Genomic DNA, 21,677 nt, shown 5'->3' on the forward strand with positions numbered 1-21,677 from the left:
ATAGTAGTGGTGTGCCCAAATATAGTAGTGATGTGCCCAAATATAGTACTGATATGATGTCACATAAAGTTTGATGGTGTAGACAGCTTTACACAATTAATTTTACTCTTTTTATTCATATAATGTATTTTATGTATAACCACAATTATACGATGTTGAAACTATTAAACAAAAATTTGTTTTCAAACTAACATTTTATCTTACTTATAATGTAAACTAACCTCTAGGCTGGCCTATTGTTTTATTTTTTAATTTGTTTATTTATTTTTAATTTATGATGTTTTTAATAATATATTTTTCCCACCAGTTAAATACAACTTTTGTGCCCAGCATTTTGTGGCAAGTTTTAATCCATAAAGTATTTTGATATATACTAGTACCCAACCCACAAATACGGTTACTATTTCAAAGATTGTGTTTCTTTTTTATGGTGAAATGAATTAAGTAGTTGATACAGGGTATACTACAGAGAATTAACAGTTTTCTATGGTACAGATATGACACTATAGCTTGGTACAATATTGTTCTTAGGTCATTGGTTCAAAGCCTATAATACTCCTTAACGGCGTATGTGTGTTTTTATTAAAGGCAACAAATACAGATGTCATTAACAAAATATTTCAGGTCATCTGAAATTTGTTTTTTTTATTCATTCAGTTTTATTTGTGAATAACATTGTTTAATTATGTTCTATTTCAATATTGTTTTGTTTGGTCTATAATATTATGATTTAATAATTAAATTATTGGTTTTTTTTTAAATTTGATTATTGTACATTATGTATGTATGTATGGTAGAAATATCAAGGAACCATGACAAAATGTTTCTACTGCAATTACTGCAGTAAATACATTTTCACTCTTCAACTTCCAATTATTTAGCAGGATTTTTGGAGTAAACATACAGACAGTTTAGTAGTTACTGCATTAACATAATTTTGATACGTTTTCCATATAAACAGCAAATCAATTAATTAATTCACTATGGCATAATTAATATTCATTATAAATATTAATAGCTGGAATATTGTATAATCTTTTTGTTTTTTTGTAAAATCTTCGTTTATTATATTGCCTACTCTTTCATTTAAAACCACCACTAAAATCTTATTCTGTTAATTTTACAGTACAGTTAAAAAACTTCACCACCTTAATGTGCAGGACCCTGTGGGGAATTTTTTCTTTTATTGTAAATCTTTATTTCTGCCTGTTTCATATATGGTAACTGATGGCACATAATTGGTACATGCATGGTGAATGTTTTTTTTTTATACTGTACATTTTTAAAAAGTTTATATTTTTACTAACAGCTAGGCTGACACTGGTGGATGTATTTTCCGTTTATAGAACTAATATAATTGTATATATCAAAGAAACATATACAATTGGTTTAAGATCATGTTTAATTGTAAATAAGATACACTTTTATTATATTAAAACACACATTAACACTCTGCACTACTATACTACCTTCAGCTCTATTTCATATTTTGAAATAGTATGTACCAAGTTTCCATTTAATCAGATTCAAAAAAGGTGTTTATTTTTAAACACTGTATTTATAAATTTAAAATTGATGTACAAACAAAAAATATTCTAAAATGAGCACACTGATTCAATAAGTTTGCCTGTTTATGTAATGTTTTCAAGATTTAAACAGTTCAAAATGAGGATTAAGAAAGAGGTAATTTTCCCCTGTATGTAAAAGTGTAAACAACTTTAGCAAAAAATTATACAATATGCCTACTACATGTCAAAGTCACCTAGGGAACTATTTCGTTCAAAGTGACATTGACAACCATTATTGGGATATAATAAAAGTTATTTTTGTAATCATTAAATGCTTGCCAACTGGAAACACATAGTTCAAAGGTCATGGTGTCTGATCCATATTTATAACGTCCGTGTATAAGGTGCGGATAAGCACGAAAGATTAACGGCGCACTATGATGTAATTTTAACAGCATTACGTAATGTTATATAATATTAATATAAGCCATGTGGCGGTGTAAGTTATTGATTTGGTAATATATTCAATTGAGAAAAAAAAGATTTCTGCGTCTTTTATTATTATTTGAACGTAGTCCTATCAGGTATTTATCCAGGTAGAATTTGAAAGTAATCATAAAGGATTTCAAAATACTAATCACTACATTACTAATCCATTCAACCCAAAATCTATATCTTCTTTACCTATTCAATGAATTTATTCATTTAAGAAAATGATAAATATCACAGAATAAATTCTAAACATTACGATATACTGAAAATTAATTAATTTGAAACTGAAATAATAAAGATGAGGAAAATTCCCCCCAACCGAGATTCGAACCCGGAGCCTTCTGCTTGATATGCAGATGTCCTAACCATGGCTTTCGTGTTATTACTCAAATTTGATCGTGGTACGGCGGAACAGCACTAGTACCTTAATTTATATATATATATATATATAAACACAACAGGCAAAGAACATTAATTCTAAACCGCCCGATGATATACTGAAATTTAATTAATTAATTAATATATTCGCAAAGACTTTGTATTGTAGAGCATCTTGTGTATATGCTTGTCCCAGAACAAACAAGGATGAATGAATATGCTTATGGTTATCCTTGGCAATTTGCCAAAATATATTTTGGCAATTTGCCAAAATATATTTAAAAAAAAATCATAATTCGCGGATAATTAAGGTATGGTTCCCATTAATTGGGCAACAACCATGTTTATTGTAATGTTTATTTTATGATAATTATTGTATTATTATTATTATAATATAATAACGTGTAAATTTACTAGTCCTCCGTATGTTTAAACAGTTTAACTATTTATCAGGGTGTCCTGGAAAATTCATATGTTTTAGAAAAGACTGGGTTAGACTATATCATTGAATACGGAGACCTGAGTAAGATTTGAGATGTTGTTTTTCTCATTTCTTCCTTTGTGACAATCTATGCCTAGGCTATAGGATATCCTGTAGGGTAGTTGAAGTCTATTATTACCCATCTTTAATCTTTCCGTTAAGTACGTTTGATACAATGGTTCCTATATAATTTAGGCCCAGCTGTTGTCACATTAGCCATGGAGTAACATATGCCCAATTCTATAGCGAATGACTTAATTCATTGAGTAAAGACTCCATGCTTAATTGTATAAACAATAAAATAAAACGTTGAAGAAGAACGGATTAGGCCTATTTAATACCTGAATTGGCCTATTTATTTTCATTTGGTTGAAATATGTGATAACTTTTCATTTTAATTTGCGAAGAAAAAGAAAAAAACATTAGTCCTACCATATAGGTATAGGCCTAAATATATTATTTGATTAACCAAGATAACCTTTTAAACCACAAAAAAAGAGAGAGAACAATGATAACACTATCAAAGTGACTTTCAAAACGTTACATTGTTATCATTTTGTGTTAAACTTATATTACAATTAGATCAATCTGAACGAATTACAGTATTGTTTCTCACGGCAATTGCTTTAAAAAAAACTTTAATAATGTGTTTGAATTTGAGGGCGCTAGTCTAATTTCAAAACAAAACATCGCACGTGTTTTTGTTTTGGTTAATTTATGCTTCACACAACACAACAAAGGCCATTTAATTGTTTCTTTGGCGGGGTATTAAAAAAGGTAAGATTTAGTTAGAAAAAATGTCATTCTAGAATACACATTTAGCAAGGTTTCAGATATTTAATACATTAGAATAAAGGGAGACTACTGCTGTATTAGTTTAGAGAGTTTAGGGTTTCTTATTGCAGAATTTAACCTGATTTTTTATTTATAATAAACATCGCCTAGCCTGTACAGACTACAGGTGGTTTGCTAGTTGGAGGCTACTGCCAGACAATCGGAGGACGTGGTTGGTTCAAAAAAGTTGGCAAGTTCGGGCCCAACTAGATAGGCCTGGGAGGTAAATTTAAGTTCAGAGATCATATTTACGTTTTACTAATACAGTTCTGTCCTATTATCCTCTCACATTGATTCGTTTGACTGATGTGAATAGTAAGTTTTTATGGACCTGAAATGAAGGTTACAAGAGTTTTATTGTCTGCTTTTAAGGTGATTGTTTGATTTTGTTTTTTTGTCGCCATTATTTTGAGTTGAGGTAAGCTTGCTACTTTACTCATCACTAGCAATTTTTTCGGTCGTGACCAATCACAATGCAGTAGATGCCTGTTCTCTGACATGGATTTTAAAAATCAAATCATAATTTATTTGGCTGGACATGCATTTTTGACGGATGTATAGATACACTTTTGATCATATCGTTTTTAACTGCACATAGTATTGAATTCTAGCCGAGGGTTCAGCAGCTTTACCCATCAGCGTAAACTCATAAAATACTAATGAAAGGTGTTTTTTTAAAGTTTATTATTTGGTGGTTTGGTAGAAGTACAGGTATTGCACTTTTAAAATTGTGCAGCTCATTTCATAAACAATCATAATCCAGCCTATATTATTTGTAATAATACTAGTAAAGAATGAACCCAAGGCTGAATTTTCGTTGTATGGAAAATGTATCAATTTTACATATATGCTTTTTATAAAAAAATAGAAACAGAATATAATATTTAGCTAAATTGCATGAAAATGATAATCGCTTCTATTACAGAAACCATAGGTGGAAATACAATTTAAAATAATGTATTATGATGAGATTTCCTTATTTAATTGCAAACGACATACTTTGGAATTTTGATTGACATATTGATTTTTCTGTGATTAGAAAATAAAAATCAGAAGTAATTCACTTAAATCTGTGCACATACACATAACATTACCAACTTTTGGGGTTTTTTCTTCGTTTTTATTCCACAACTTAATTAACTACTGTAGTCATTATAAATTGTTTCATACCAAATTGTTTTTCTCTTCCCATTTACCCCCCCCCCCCCCACCAAGTTTGTTTTTTAATAGGGAAAAAATAAGATTTGTTTTCTGACTGAGACTGATATATAGGACCCTGCCCCACAACCCCTTTCAACCTGGGCCTACTGTACTCAGAGCTGTAGTTATGTCCAATTTCAATTACTGAAAATTGTCCTGCTTTAAGGTGAAATGTTTATAACGAACACAATTCAATTACCTAGCTCTGTTATTTGCCACTAACTCAAACTAATTTAATTACTGAATCCAATTAAGCCAGACTTGCAGAATGTATTCTACACATTATCAAATGAAATCTGAAAAGAAAAGCTTGAAAACAACCTTTTAATGATATTAAAACACAATAATTGAGAGAATAATTACTGAAAATTTGTTAATTTACTCACTTGTTTCAACATGAAAAAAAAATTAGGATAAAAAATTTAAATATTCTCATTTTTATTTTTAAATAAATTGTTTGACGACAACACTATGTAGAGCACCACCACCCTTCCGACTCGTCCCCTCTCCCCCTCTCCCCTCACCCTCTACAAAAACCCCTGTAAATTCACTTTTAAACAATACATGTACCGGCACAGGTACTGTACAGTACATGAGAATGAAGTAACACAAGATTTACTATAGTATAGTGTGCTATTCCATTTGATTCATCACCATGCATAAAGCACTTTTATACATTGACAAGTCCTTAAATTATGCTTTTGTCTTATAATTTTATAATTTTCTAGTAATAATTTTGTTTAAATTTTTATTTTTAGAATTTTTTCTTAGTGTTAAACCAGGAATACATTTTTTTTCACCAAACTATTCCTAGTTTAACACCAAAAACTACAAATATTAAAAAAATATGTATTAATATGAAATTATATAACTATGATCACCATTCGTTTGGGTCAACAAGTTTTGCGATGCAATGAGCAGGAAAAAAGAAATATTTACATTTCATGACAAGTATATTCCGTCCACGATGTTCTGTAACCGTAATTATCTGTTAAATTACTGTCCTTGTACTGTCCCAAAACGAATTGATATTTATCTCATTAAAATATCTCTGCATCTCAATATTTGATGCCAAGTCAATAACCTTGCAATTGCATTGCTTTTTCCTGTGTAAAAACAGAAACCTAAATTAGTTGTACACACTACTGTGTACTACGTGATTCAATTACACAGTATTCTCCATATGCAATTTAGTGCTCTAATACAACTCCCTGCTCTAATTATCTGCATTGATAAATGTCTTAACATACTGAACACTTAACAACTTTATATATTTGTATAATTCTCCCAGACTCTCACTTTATCATACAATTCTGTTTGCGTAAACATCGTGTCACCACAGGAGACACGGTGTATGTACCTTTTAGTTTTACCACATTGAAGTTATCACATCTAAACACTTAGGATAATAGCCCTACTATTTGCCAGCTAAAGGTTTAATATTCCAGTGCCATTTAAAGTGGAAAATGCAATAAAATACTTTTGTAGGCTAGAAGAGTCTTTACAATTTAAGTGTTTATTCTGTTTCCAAAATAGAGTTAAATGAGCTCGGAAACAATTTAGTATTAGCTTAAATTTTTAATTTGTTAATTTATAGACAATAGATAGTCATGATATAAATGCATACAGTAATAGAAATAACTCCACCTGGCTAATATAAATGTGTAATTATATTTCATTATTATAAATATATATTACACATAATTGTCATCTAGAACATTACTCTTTATCTTTTAACAGCAAAAACATAAAATGGGAAATTTCATATTCTGTAATTGTATAGACCAAGCCAAATGCAAACAAACAAATCTGTTCTAAAATATTAATTATAATATAAATGAAATCATGATTTATGATTTATTTTAGTTTTATTTTTAAAAATGGCTTCCAATCAAAGAGCATTGAGTATTAAGAAGAAGTTCTATGTTCTTTCCTTTGGTGAAAAGAACAGTCTGGATTTGAACCTACAACTCTAGACACAAGCACCAATCTACAGTGCCACTTCTGTACATATGTATTGAATTTTTGCAAAGACATAGTTTTTGGTTCAAAACATGCAATTTTTCTGTAAAAATATTGTTATAAGGAATAACGAATAAATAATAAGTGTTTAACATAAAGTAGATTTTAATTAGAAGCTGAAATCGTCTATTTAAGAAGAGGTGCTATGTTCTTGCCTTTGGTGAAAAGAACAGTCTAGATTTGAACCTACAACTCTAGAGTGAGACACAAGCACCAAGCTACAGTGCCACTGCTGTACATACAGTATGTATAGAATGAAACGAAGACATGCAATAAATATTCCTATTACTTTCTATCAGCAGTGTAAAGAAAAATAGTGTTTAACATAAAGTAGTCTAGATTTTAATTAGAAGCTCCATTAATCTGCAGCAATGTCAGTCTCTGTTATTTATCAGTGGGAGGTGCTTGTTCTTTGTCGTTGTAAAGTTGTTACACTCATCTGGTCATTCCATAATAGGGAGAACTAATAATTGATCGCGTTCAGTCGGCATTGATACCTGATTGCTCTATCCGTAGTCTTGAAGGCAAAATCAATTTTGTTTGCCAAATTCAATCTTGTGACGTAAATGCTGACAACCTCAACGTCGATTACAAAGTTCCTGATTCGCCTCGTTAAGTGTTCTGCTTTCTCAAAAGATTCTGTATCTTGTGGTTTTTTTTTCTCAGTTCAGTTCAACATATTTCTTGTCGGCAAGAAAATATATATTGGACCTTTTGTGATGTATGGGGTTGATCAGGTGTGACAATTTTGGATTAGTTTTTTATTGTGACTTTTACTGATTGTCTGAACCACTGCTGCTGTAGGTATGTTGTTATTATTTTTTTTACTACACTCTTACAGTATTTGCTATCAAATAAATTCAAATATAGGTTTAGTATTTTTATTATAACCAAAAACATTAAATACTCTGTTGAAAAAGTAGTATCCAAATTTAACAATGTGACAAATTTAAATTACAATTGAATAAATTGACTAATAATAAACAAAAAACTGGTCCAAATCTGACAATAGTAAATTATGAAAACATTATATAGTACACACTGATTTTTTTCATTTTTGCAATCAGAAATCTACAAACTAGATAGCCTTGAAATTGTTTGTTGCCATGCAATTGTGTAATCCTCTTTCTTGGGTGAACTCCAATACTTTGAGAATAATATATTTGATATAAATTCATTCTTTAAGCCTTGTCTACACTATCAAACTTTATGTGTCAAAAAAATGTGATGTACCCATATATGGTAGTGATGTGCCCAAATATGGTAGTGATATGACATCATATTGTCCATATATGGGCACATCACATTTTTTTGTTTGATAGTGTAGACAAGGCTTTAGAAAACCTAATTTTTTTGTGACTGTTCGATACTTTATAATTCTCCCTTTTTATTTATTTTTATTTTGTTGGTATTTAAAACGTTTCCTTTCGTTTGATGTATAGTATCTACTGTAAATATGTTTTCAGATTGTTTATTCCGTTGATTTTTGGTACTGTTCTTTTTAAACAAAGAAAAATATGTACAGACAGTAACACATTCTGTACTAAATAACAGGGTTCATAAACTGGTTCATATAAAGTAAGAAATGGGTTTATCTTTTCATATTCGGTATCATATCAGTCCAGAAGAGCTAATACGAGTTCAACCAGGCACTCATAAAAATGTGATGTGCCCATATATAGACATGAAGATGTCATATCACCACCATATTTGGGCACATCACACTTTTTTTTGTCAAACTAGTTTGATAGTGCAGACAGAGCTTACACCATCTGGATAGTTTTTTGTTTAACAATATGTTAACAAATACCAACTCAATAATTAATATTGCTAAAGATTTTATCACTTTATGTATAAAAATAATTTCTTATGTTATTTTGTTTCATCAGAATATCATTTAGATTGTTATTGAATGTTTTCTGATATTAAATTAAATCATCTAGATATTATAGTGAACTATAATATATCTATGATTAAATGGATCTTGTGCTTATCACGTTATTCCTGTAAGCATACACGGATCACTGTACTCGATGCCCGCTGTAGTATCATAAACACGGCCTGTGAATCGTGCAACTACTAGTTCACTTGCAATGGAGCCGTTTAATGTCAACATTTTACTGAAGTATAATCTGAACACTAAATGCTACACTATCTCTATTTCCATAAGTGTATTAACATTAAATAATTACATTTTTAATAATTTTATTATTATAAAATCATATTTTATAATGAGAAACATAGAGGACTTCCCTGTTTTAATGTATTTTTACTAAAAATATTTGTTCTCCCATCTTGAATATTACGTAGATGTGATTGCATGTAGATTGCATTTCATGTGTATTTTTCTGGTTTTCTTTATGTCTAACAATGATTTTGACCAAATAAAATGAATGAATGGATGGTAAAATAAAAAATAATTTATTAGGAAATGACACCTTTGCATCGGTGGCACACACAGAAGTGGTGCATCCAATTTAACATAATACATCAAAACAATACATTATATGACGGATACAGGTTCTTAAACTAATTTGCAAAAATACTGTCAAATCATTATCAACATGGTAATACAGGTACTGTATTAAATTGTCCTACAGTATCATAGGTTTGAGTTGATAAAGAGGTATATAAAAATAAACATAAAATATAGTAAAGAGTTGATGGATGGATGGTGTTATTTAGAATTCAAATATAAAACGATGTTTTATAATTGCTATAGTAATTTATAATTTATTATAAGCGTAAAGGAAGGAGAAAAAACTCAAATGAGGGTTCAAATTAAATTTCTTCTTGTGATAAAGTTTAATATAATATTTGAGGATGTTACTTATTGTAGATGTACAGTAATCAAATTATCTTATCTATTGATATTTAATTTGTTGCATTCAAACTACTAATAATAAATTATTCCACCAAAGAAATAAGCAAAAGAATTTATCAGAAGTATAATAAAAATGTTACCATATTGTATGTTTTATTAATTATATTAATGTCCAGCTTTCTGTAATATTATTGGTTTTATTCGGTTCAAACTCGTAATCATTATACTAATTTAAATTGGTTGACCAGATGAGTAGGCGATATTTTGGATGATACTCGTCAGCGGTTTGTTCGGTTCAAACTCGTAATCATTATACAACTTTGTACGCCATAAATTGGTTGACCGAACGAGTAGATCGGATGATACATCGTCAATCACTGTTTGTTGTGTTCAAACTCATAATCATTTAATACTGCACACATTGGTTGACCTTACATGGAAGATAACAGTACGAATGTGGGCCGTAGTCTGTGGTTTGCTCGGTTAAAAATCCTTATCAATCATTTACGATTTGTTCCATAGATTGGTTGACCAGAGAGAAAAAATAATTTAAATTCTTTATAGTCAGCGCAGCAGTAGAATATTTCACCTTAAAGATGTATTGTCCCTTTGACTAATTCAAAAATTTTTTTTTATTATATTTTGAAAAAAAGTGGGTCATTTTGAAGTATCATAATAGTTATTAACTTTCACCAAATATTAGTTGAAAAAAAAATAATTTAACCGAAATACGGACGTTTTTTTATTCAAAAAATAACTTTGACTTCCAGCCAAAGTTTTCGATCAAAACATATCTCATAGTGCAACGCGCTTGTTTTGGCTACTCTGTATGCATAATCATAAAACTTCCTCGCGATCTTTGTGAAAACACCTTCTCAACCGGGACGAGTTGTAAACAATCTTAATTAGCATCATGCATAATGCATACTCGTGGATTGAAATCTTTGTTTACTTTCGCTCATAATGATTTTCCAGACGAAATGTAATCAAATTAATTTACTTGTTAAACTTGTTGTTTTTGCCTCGAATTTTCGACTTAAAGTGAATAACTTTACTTTGATATGGCCAATTTAAATTTAGAATATTTTTTTTTTCATTTTTTGTGTTTCAAGGGACAATACATCTTTAAACCATAGTTGGTAAAAAAAAAAATTGACAAAACCAAATTTAGTGAGGTTTACTCAATCCTATAGTACCTAGTTAAATATTTGGTTTTTTTTTTTTTTTTAATATGGTAGTTGGTACAGACATGTTCAGTAAAAAGAATTTCTTCTTTCGTATTTCGTAAGTTTGAGTTTAATTCAAATTTGATTGAATACTTTTTTTGTGTGTAGTGATTTTTTCTATTTATAGTAGTTTACTTTATATTATTATGGTCTTTTACCTTGACCTACTTTACACAGACAATTGTTCAATCTTCATTATAATAACAAGTTTGTTTCTCACAAAGTAGGGTGTAAAATATAGTATGTTGATACCTTGTATTGAGTTGTTGACAATTGTCTAGCTGCAATAATAGTTTCAATAAAGTATGCTTTTTAGTAGCAAAGTAACCTCTGACCTTTACAGATACTGTAATTGAATAAAATCAAGTTTTTTCAAGATAGAAGTATAGAATATAGAATTTATTTATATTGTTGTTGACAATTTGTGTAGCTTTACTAACTTGGTTTTTATCACCAATAAATTTACTTGATATAAAATTAGTCTATAGATATTTAGATATTATAAAAACTAAATTTGTTAACACAATATTTTTGAAATTTTTTTTCTTTTGGATTTAACTACTATAGTTTTATTTAGTTATATTATTGTTAAGATTTAGTATATCGGTTTGGAAAAAGAAGCCGTTGTATTGCATTGCAAGGAAATATTACCATGGATAACAATTTTAAATAGAATTTTTTTTATCCAATACTTTAATATGCCATTCAACCATTTATTTGAAATGCCCTGTTTTGGCTTCTAACAAGTAATTAATTCACACACTCTAGTGTAGCTTAACAGAACAGAACATTTAAACTTATATGGTAAAAATTGTACATGGACTCGCTGCATTAATAAATCTATAACACTGACTTTACTCTATGGTTCCACAACCTCCTAGTGAGGTGTTAAATTTAGATACCTTAATAAAGAATAAATTATCACCGTAGGTAAAGATCAATTAAATTGTTGACCAACCTTAAAACTAGTAATTGTTTCCCTTTAATTAGAAATGTAACTTAAACCCAAGGGGAAAATGAATGAAGGTTATACCAGCATTTGCTTATATACAACAATTAAATCAATAATCTATATAAGTATAGAGTACGAAATGACCGCCCATCTTAAGTTCTTGAGACCAAAGAGCCATTTATTGATTTGTATAGGCTGAGTGAAGAAAGAGATCAATAATTGGAAGTGGAGTACCCTACAATTGGTATGTCAGAAGTGTTTTTGTAGGAATACATACTGTACAAGCGTTTAGATAATGTGTGGTTATTATTAAACTAGGAAGGTTTCACTGTACTTGATAGTATAACCAAGGTAGGGATATTTGCTTCGGGCTAAAGTTGTATTTTAAATAATAATGGAAAGTAATTAATTTGTATGGTAATCTATCAATTTTCTAAGATTATGATTTGAATTGTTAATGTATAAATTATACACAGTAGAATGTTTTACTATGTTCCCCTTTTCTTTTCGCTTGCTTTTAAGCCTAAATTTCAACATTGGATAAAGCATTATAGAAAGGATTTTAGCCAATAAGGATATTATTAGAATGTTTTACTATGTTCCCCCTTTCTTTTCGCTTGCTTTTAAGCCTAAATTTCAACATTGAATAAAGCATTTTAGAAAGGATTTTAGCCAATAATGATATGAGTAGAATGTTTTACTATGTTCCCCTTTTCTTTTCGCTTGCTTTTAAGCCTAAATCTCAACATTGGATAAAGCATTATAGAAAGGATTTTAGCCAATAGTGATATGAGTAGAATGTTTTACTAAGTGCCTCCTTTTCTTTTCACTTGCTTTTAAGCCTAAATTTCAACATTGGATAAGCATTATAGAAAGGATTTTAGCCCATAATGATATGAGTAGAATGTTTTACTATGTTCCCCCTTTCTTTTCGCTTGCTTTTAAGCCTGAATTTCAACATTGGATAAAGCATTATAGAAAGGATTTTAGCCAATAATGATATGAGTAGAATGTTTTACTATGTTCCCCCTTTCTTTTCGCTTGCTTTTAAGCCTAAATTTCAACATTGGATAAAGCATTATAGAAAGGATTTTAGCCAATAAGGATATTATTAGAATGTTTTACTAAGTGCCTCCTTTTCTTTTCGCTTGCTTTTAAGCCTGAATTTCAACATTGGATAAAGCATTATAGAAAGGATTTTAGCCAATAATGATATGAGTAGAATGTTTTACTATGTGCCTCCTTTCTTTTCGCTTGCTTTTAAGCCTAAATTTCAACATTGGATAAAGCATTATAGAAAGGATTTTAGCCAATAGGGATATTAGTAGAATGTTTTACTATGTTCCCCCTTTCTTTTCACTTGCTTTTAAGCCTAAATTTCAACATTGGATAAAGCATTATAGAAAGGATTTTAGCCAATAAGGATATGAGTAGAATGTTTACTATGTGCCTCCTTTCTTTTCGCTTGCTTTTAAGCCTGAATTTCAACATAATTGGATAAGCATTATAGAAAGGATTTTAGCCAATAATGATTATTATTAGAATGTTTTACTATGTGCCTCTTTTCTTTTCGCTTGCTTTTAAGCTTGAATTTCAACATTGGATAAAGCATTATAGAAAGGATTTTAGCCAATAAGGATATGAGTAGAATGTTTACTATGTGCCTCCTTTCTTTTCGCTTGCTTTTAAGCCTAAATTTCAACATTGGATAAAGCATTATAGAAAGGATTTTAGCCAATAAGGATATGAGTAGAATGTTTACTATGACATGTGCCTCCTTTCTTTTCGCTTGCTTTTAAGCCTGAATTTCAACATTGGATAAAGCATTATAAAAAGGATTTTAGCCAATAAGGATATGAGTAGAATGTTTTACTATGTTCCCCCTTTCTTTTCGCTTGCGTTCAAGTTTGAATGTCAACATTGGATAAAGCATTATAGAAAGGCTGGAAGCAAATAGAGATATAATATTCTTTATATTAATATTTCTATCGCAACAACAGATACAATGTTAAGAGTATTTTATTGTAATACAACGTTACATAGTATACAAATAATGAATGTTTATGAGTGCAATGGTACAAATAATGGCACGAGGTGAATGATGAAAGGTTATATCAACAAGGCAAAGCCGAGTTGATATAACCTTTCATCATTCACCAAGTGCCATTATTTGTACCATTACACGAATACAAAACATTCATTATTTGTTTTATATAACATCTAAATAACAAACAAAAATGTTTCAAAAAGTACTATTTAACGATCGTTGAATAGTGCGTACTATTGCACGCCATGTGACCCACATTCGTCCAATCAAATGACAGGAATTTATATAGGTGTTATATAATATTTAATATATAATATACAGTCAATTGAAAATTTTACCGATTTACTCAATTTTACAAGAATACAGGTTTGAATGAGTTTATTGTACGCTGACCAATGATTTGTAGTGGCCCTTAAGTTATTCAAAATCATTGTTTTAATTGTTGGAGATCTAAACTCTATTTAGAAAAGAGAAGATTTACTATTATTTTCCTTGTGAAGATTGCAAATTAAGATTTAGTTTAAAAACCAAAATCAATGGTGTTTATCAATCCAATTGTTATCTTTATAAGATACAGATTAACAATTGAGATGACTAAATTAAAAGATTTTGTCTTTGTCTGCTAAATTTGTTATGCTGCTAATAAAAAAAAATCAATAAATTCATTAAATTTCTAATGAATGGTATAATTCCTTACATGCCACAATTTCTTTATTGATTTTTGTCGTCATTGAACAAATTACTCGACATATCATTTAACAATAAGTTGTTATTATAGACATGCTTATTACAATGACGTGAATTATATACTTCAGTTGCATCTTAAAAGATAGTTGTAATTATTATTATTTCGTTCAATAAAAAAAATGGTTATGAAAGCCTTTTGTTGTTTCATTTTTTATTTAAAATTAAATTTACAATATTGTTGTACTGTAACTTGTACTTTGTGTGGGATTTTGTTTGAAAATAGTGTTTTGTGTGGGATAAGTTTAGTGCTATTGACGTCAAGTTGACGTTGATAAAGACACAACTTTAGAATAAACAATTGAGAAAAGAAATATCGAAAATGTTTTTATTTTGATATTGACGTACTGTATGTTTTGTGATTAACAAAACATATGAAATTAAATGAGAATTTTGAAATGTGTGGTTGTTTTGTAACAATACCTACTTAAAAACATATTTTAATATATTATATACAGTTTGATATAATAAGTGATATATTCAATAACAATACCTACTTAAAAACACATTTTGTTATGTGAACAATAGGAAACTATATTACACCAATTTTAATAATATATTCAAATTCATGAAAATATGGTAAAATAGTAATTTATACATATCTTGGCAATGGACCAATATGGTTCACACACATTTCCATTTGCCAAAGACTTTACAGTATTGCTTAAAAAAAATGATTTATTCTCAAAAATTATAATTTTCTCCCCTTCTTCCTTCGATTTTAAACAATCTGCAAATTCTTCATTTTTTTCTGTAAATTGAAGAATCTGATAGTGAAGATAAGTATTACAAAAGGATAACAAGTTAAAGTTTAATAGATGATTTAATTCACACAATTTATGATTACTTATATATGAGGTATCAAAATCATGACTATGAATAGAATTATACTATTGCTATGTAGGTAGGATGACATCATAACATGACCTAATAGTTAACATGAGCATTAGCCAATAAAAGTAAGAATATGCAGCTGTACTACTTTGTGTACAAATGACATTTTAGAAAGTTGGGTTTTTTTTCAGGATAAAAAAAAGCAATTTCTTCGTCTTAGATGAGACAGTAAATCACAGGTTTAACTGATTTTTGTTGCCTGCTTCTGAATAAGCTCAAGTTTAGCATCAATGATAATAAATTCAAGATATAAGTCGTTCCAGATTTGTTGTGTATCGTAGACCTGTAGATGTATTACAAAAAAGATAGATGATTTTATTTTCTATGGAGTCATTAGTTCAGATCTTCTTTCGGTCTTCTGTTTCATCTATGCCAAATATCTGCTTTACCCCTAAAGCTTGGTTCCCATTGGGATGCAATGCCGACGTAAGCGCAATGCAAGCGAGTTCACAAATCACAAGCAAAAATTTGGATAATCCATTGCTTGTGATTGGTTAAATTGCTTTCACCGTTTCGTTACCTCCAAGTTTAACCCTCGCATCCTCTATAAAGAATCCAATAACTCTCCAGATTGTTAGTCTTGGATTGATGCCTTTGGGGGTCTAGTTACTGTACAACTAAAATTAACTCAGTAACCGACTGTTTTAAGTATAAAATACCAGTATTAAGATGTTACAAATCTGTGAAACCAAATAAACCGATACATTTTCCGTTGTCCAGTGTGTTAATTTTTAATTAGCCCACCTTTTATATTAATTTTATAGTATTTTATACTGGTTGTAGTGTTGCATAGTTTTCTCCTACTTAGGCCTTTATCATCAGAAAAGTGTCCACGTAAATGCACCCTATAGGGGCTGACTGATGATCAGTATCTCTCTTTTTCTCTCTCTCATATTTCTTTTGAAGCTCTGTTTACACTATCAAACATTATGTGACAAATAAATGTGATGTGCCCATGTATGGACATGATGATGTCATATCACTACCATATTTGAGCATATCACTATCATATTTGGGCACATCACACTTTTTTGTCAAACTAGTTTGATAGTGTAGACAGGGCCTTAGAGTGTCTGCTATGTTCATTATAGTTGTGTCATTAATTCATGTATGATATCAGTTGACATTACAATGTAATTTATGTAGTTTTTAGTACATTCCGAGAAAACATGAATTCGATTTAATTCCCTTTATGAGCAACAGAACTACTTTACAATTAAATAATTTGAATATCACATGGTTAGCATTGATTTGTGATAAGGCCTGATTTTGTTTCATTAAACACGAATAGAAATGAAGCCAAACAAAGTTAATAAGAATCATTATTGTTTATCTTTTCTTATGGTATTAACTACAGTGCTACAATATATGACTATAGCGCTTTGACTGCAGTAAGCGCTTTGCTGTGATTCATTCACTAGCTAGCACATATTTTACTAGGTCTTTATTTGACTGTATAGTTACAATATATATTGTCACTTGTATTCTCAGGAGGAGTATCCCCTGAATATGGGTGTCCCCTAAATAGGAATGTCCCCTAGGGGTGTCTGGTTAATAGAAGTATCCCCTGAATAAGGGTTGGCTGTAGTGTTAAAGTATATATTGTCACTTGTTCATTGTCGTGAAAGTGTCCCCTGAATAGGAGTGTCCCCTTAATAGGAGTATCCCCTGAATAGAGGTGTCCATTGAATAGGAGTAGTGTCCCTTGAATGGGGATGGCTGTAGTGTTATATATGTTGTCATTTGTTCATTCTCAGGAAAATGTCCCTTTAATAGCAGTGTACCCTTAAGCACTGTCCTCTGAATAGGAGTTGGCTGTAGTGTTAAAATATATATTGTCACTTGTTCATTCTCGTGAAAGTGTTAGTGTCCCCTTAATAGACCTGTACCCTGAGGGGTTGACTGTAATGTTAAAATATATGTTATCACTTGTTCATTCACAGGAAAATGTCCCCTTAGTAGCAGTGTACCCTTAAGGACTGTCCTCTGGATAGGAGTTGACTGTATTGTTAAAGTAATATTATCACTTTTTTGTTTATCAGGAAAATGTCCCTTTCCCTGTATAGGAGTATTCCAAGGGAGGTGTTCAATTATAATAAGATTCCGTTAAATTATTTTTTTATGAATACTGTACTGTACTCAGTTGGTAATTTGTAAGATTTAAATGTAGGAGGTATTCCATTGTCGAATCTAATTACCATAAACCGATTTGTGTTGTTTTGATACAAAGAGAATTGTAGCGTCTGTTTGACTTTTTGTAAATCAATGCTCGTAAAAACGGGTAAATTAGCGGAGATCCTATGTCAACGATCAGAGACATAAACGTCAATGCACGTTCTTGACGTCATTATACAAAAGTCGTTCAGCCTTCTAAATGGTTTTTTTTTTAATTGCTGTAAAAAAAAAGTTAAAAATTTGAATACAGATTTAAAGAAATTTCTATATTGATGTTCTTGATATAAAATGCATTCTGTATTGGATTGAGTAGTAGAAAGGTGAAGTAATTTAATTTCTTCCTTTCGTGTTTATTAACATTATCTTTAATATTATTTATTATGAATATGTGGAATCAATCTGGAAACTTTATTACTATTATTACAACCTATACTTTAAAAAAAATTTCTGTATGTCAATGCTGTGTTTTGTTTCAAATGCCTATTAGGCATTGTTTTTTAATTAAATGTTTATTAATTAAATGTTTTATTTGTTCTTACAGATTTTTGGTTGTAATATTTCTTTTTGGTGAATGAAGAAGACCCGGTTGTTTTAAGGTATGTATCTATAATTGTTTTAATTTATAATAATTTTATTTGCCAACAGTGAAAGAGTTTTACTTTAATATTAATAATATTGGTTTCTCTTTGGCAACCCCAAAAAACAAAAACAAAACAACTGCATTTCATGGATGACGTTATAGATTGGTAAACCGAAAGAGATGAGAGTAGATTGATAATAAAACCCATTATGCTTCATAATATTTTAAAAATCATTGGTTGCCAAAACAGAAATTCTATTCCTATTTTGTCAAATTAATATATTTAATCTTGTTGTTTTAAACGTAAATCCGGAACCCTTGCAAATGTCATTGCTTAACGACCGTAGGAATCAAAATGGATTTCAACAAGATTTGCTTTTAAACACGACTCTCTCACAATGTCACACGCATAATGCCGCATAAATCTTGCGCAAATAGCCTTAAAGGTATAGAAGAGATTAATATACGTGCAGTGTGGGATACCCAAGATTTGTCAGGCATATAAGGAGACCCAGAGGAATGCATTTATTAATCTTACGAGAAGCTGTGTAAACCAGTGTATATACAGCTTAATTATAATTACCTTTTGTTTAAAATGTTCTTTTGTTTATTATCCATTGTTTTTGAAGGTTGTGCTGTTTTATCCAGCATTAACTAGACTTTTAAAGTGAATTTAAATTATTAAAAAAAAAATTCAGTGAAACAATTTTGAATCATGATGTACTAGAGCACTGAAGTGTAATAGTTAATAATCAATCATTACCTAGCCACAAATGGTATTTTTCTTTATTCCTTAATAGCGTATGGAATTGTTCTTATTTCTCAGTAGCCTAAGGGGTTTTTTAGGTATACTGGCAAACGAATCAAAATAAAAATCAAATTTAATTTGAACTTCTTTAAATCAAAGCTTAAGACGTTTATCATCGGACTTTGACTTTACTATAAGTTTTCATTCATTAATTTGTGATGGAAACTAACGCAATATAAGATTTCCTTATAATTATTATTATTTCTTTAAAAAGGAGGATCAGGACTGTATAAAATGAGTTTGACAAAATAATGATATTACAATCTTAAATACATCAAAAGTTATCATCTAGAACCATGCAAAACGAATTAAAATCAAATGTAACTCTTTATGCAGGAATCCATAAAGGAAGAGGACTGTATGATTTTGAAAATATAATTACAATACTATCTTGAATACATCAAAAGGTATCATCTAGAACCATGCAACTGAATCACAATATAAATCAAAGTTAATTCTTTAAGCAGGAATCCATAAATAATTATAATACACTTTTGAATACATTTGTTTTGTTTTTATATATTTAGGAAAATTTGCCAAGGATAACCACAAGCAAATTCATTCACTATCCTTCTTAAAGGATAGTGCAAACATATGCAAACATATACACAAGATGCTCTACATAAACAAAGTCTTATTACAAGTCTTTGGGAGTGGAGTTGTAATTTGTCAATAAAAATTAGAAAAAATCTTGACATATGACAGGACTTATCCCCAAGACCGTTGGATTGGTAGCCCTAGCATCATAACCACCAAGTCACAACTCCACTCCCAAATTCTGATAAAAAGTACTACAGTATTGGATGAAAGCAACTTTTATAGAAAATATAGTTACTCTGTCAACTCAAGTTGTATAGCAAAAGGCCAATTCCCTTTAAATCAATTATCTACTAATTGATATACATTTTGTCTCCTAATTCATACACATCAATTTGATCAATTTCCTAAATTAAGTGGTTCTCTTTCACTGCTTTATTTACTGATTCAATTTAAAAGCTTTGATCTGTCTAGAAAAATAATATTTATAGTATGCAAAATGTATGAATAGTATATAAATAGGTTAGTTTTAACTCCTGATTCTTGAGGTTTGTCTACGCTAGATTCAGATTCGATTTATTAATTCATTCATACATACATAGTATAATGATAATTGTTTTCTTGGCAAAAAAACACAAGCAAAACAATACACACATAATATTTACATTCGTGATCAACTTAGAACTAACAACAACAACAACAACTGACCAAGCGATATAAAATACAACAGACCTAATGACCTATCTTTGAAACTCATTGTTGTGTAGTCTAATAGCGCTAGAAAGAATGAAAATTTATGTCTATTTGTTTTAACTGGAATTGTTAATCTTCCAGATCTAATAAATAATTTTCTTGCAATACAGCAGGGGAGACTGATTTGTAATATTGTATATGATAGGGAAGAAGGTTCAAGTTGTGGATTATAAATCTCTAATATTACAGTATGGATGTTACTTCTATGCTGTTAGTATTTTCACGTTTTCACCTGAGCTATCGGTATCCAATTAGTTACCTTGTTAAATTTAACATTTGAGAATAAGATTTCTACACAAAAGCCGGATGTATGGCAGCGGATGTGTACTGGAAAATAATATCCATGACGACTTTAAATACAAATTAATTATGACAAATTTGTCGCAGCATTTAAAACGTCAGTCTTATTTACGTTGTGCAGTATTTTTCTTGACAGATTGTCTTGCAGATTGTCGTTGAAGTACGTTAATGAACGTGTGACGTTAACACATGGTTATTAATTCTCGTTAAGTTCGTTGATTTTCAAGAACATGCACTTCAGGCCGTACTCGAGTAGTATACGTTCATGATAGCTATACAGTCTACAGACACAAGAGTGTATTGTACTTGAATCATCTAATTATTTTTTTTAATGCAATTTTTTTTAAAGAAAGCATGTACAATTCATTAGTTTTTCATTAGTTACTCTAGATAGGGCTCTTCACAAGGAAACGGAGAGTTTAAAATTCTGCTCGAATTAAGTGTTACCAGAATTAGACTTCTATTTGTTAAAATATTATTAATTTTGTTATTTACGTGTCTTCTTTAGGTGCTTGAATTCACACCATATGAAATACAGTACTATAAATAAAATTATTTATAAAGTACGTAAATGTATAGTTTTTATTATTATAATTTGATGTATGGAAATTGTTTGAAAATGTCTTTTCTTTCTCCTCAGCCAAATGATGAATGTTTAATGTGATGTATCGTATGTAACAGCCCATTAAATTATCTTGTAACTAGTGCTATGCTGAAAATGTTACTAGTCGTCAAATATATTACACATACCGTTTTATGTAAAAATAAGTGTATATATTTCTTCATGCATATCATGCACTTATACTCTTTTGTTTTAGGGACGATATTTTTTTTAATTTAATTTATTTCTTTTTGAGTCACCCACATCATAGCCCACAATATAAACAACTAAAATAACAGAATATTTAAATTTTAATATAGA

General features: G+C 29.7%; 1 protein-coding gene across 3 annotated transcripts in view; it reads left to right on the forward strand.

Moving 5' to 3' along the window:
- Positions 1 to 3,621: 3,621 nt before the first annotated feature.
- LOC140046464 (high-affinity choline transporter 1-like) overlaps positions 3,622 to 21,677 on the forward strand; it is a 39,282-nt gene continuing 21,226 nt past the window's right edge. For 2 of the 3 annotated variants that reach the window (XM_072091114.1, XM_072091116.1), the window contains exons 1-2: positions 7,362 to 7,719; positions 18,319 to 18,373. The gene's annotated coding sequence lies outside the window, so the exon portion shown is untranslated. Of the gene's footprint in view, positions 3,637 to 7,361; positions 7,720 to 18,318; positions 18,374 to 21,677 lie in introns of those variants that run through there. The other variant, XM_072091115.1, reaches the window with a different exon arrangement.

This window comes from Antedon mediterranea, chromosome 4 (genome assembly GCF_964355755.1).
Source record: "Antedon mediterranea chromosome 4, ecAntMedi1.1, whole genome shotgun sequence".
NCBI lineage: Eukaryota > Metazoa > Echinodermata > Crinoidea > Comatulida > Antedonidae > Antedon > Antedon mediterranea.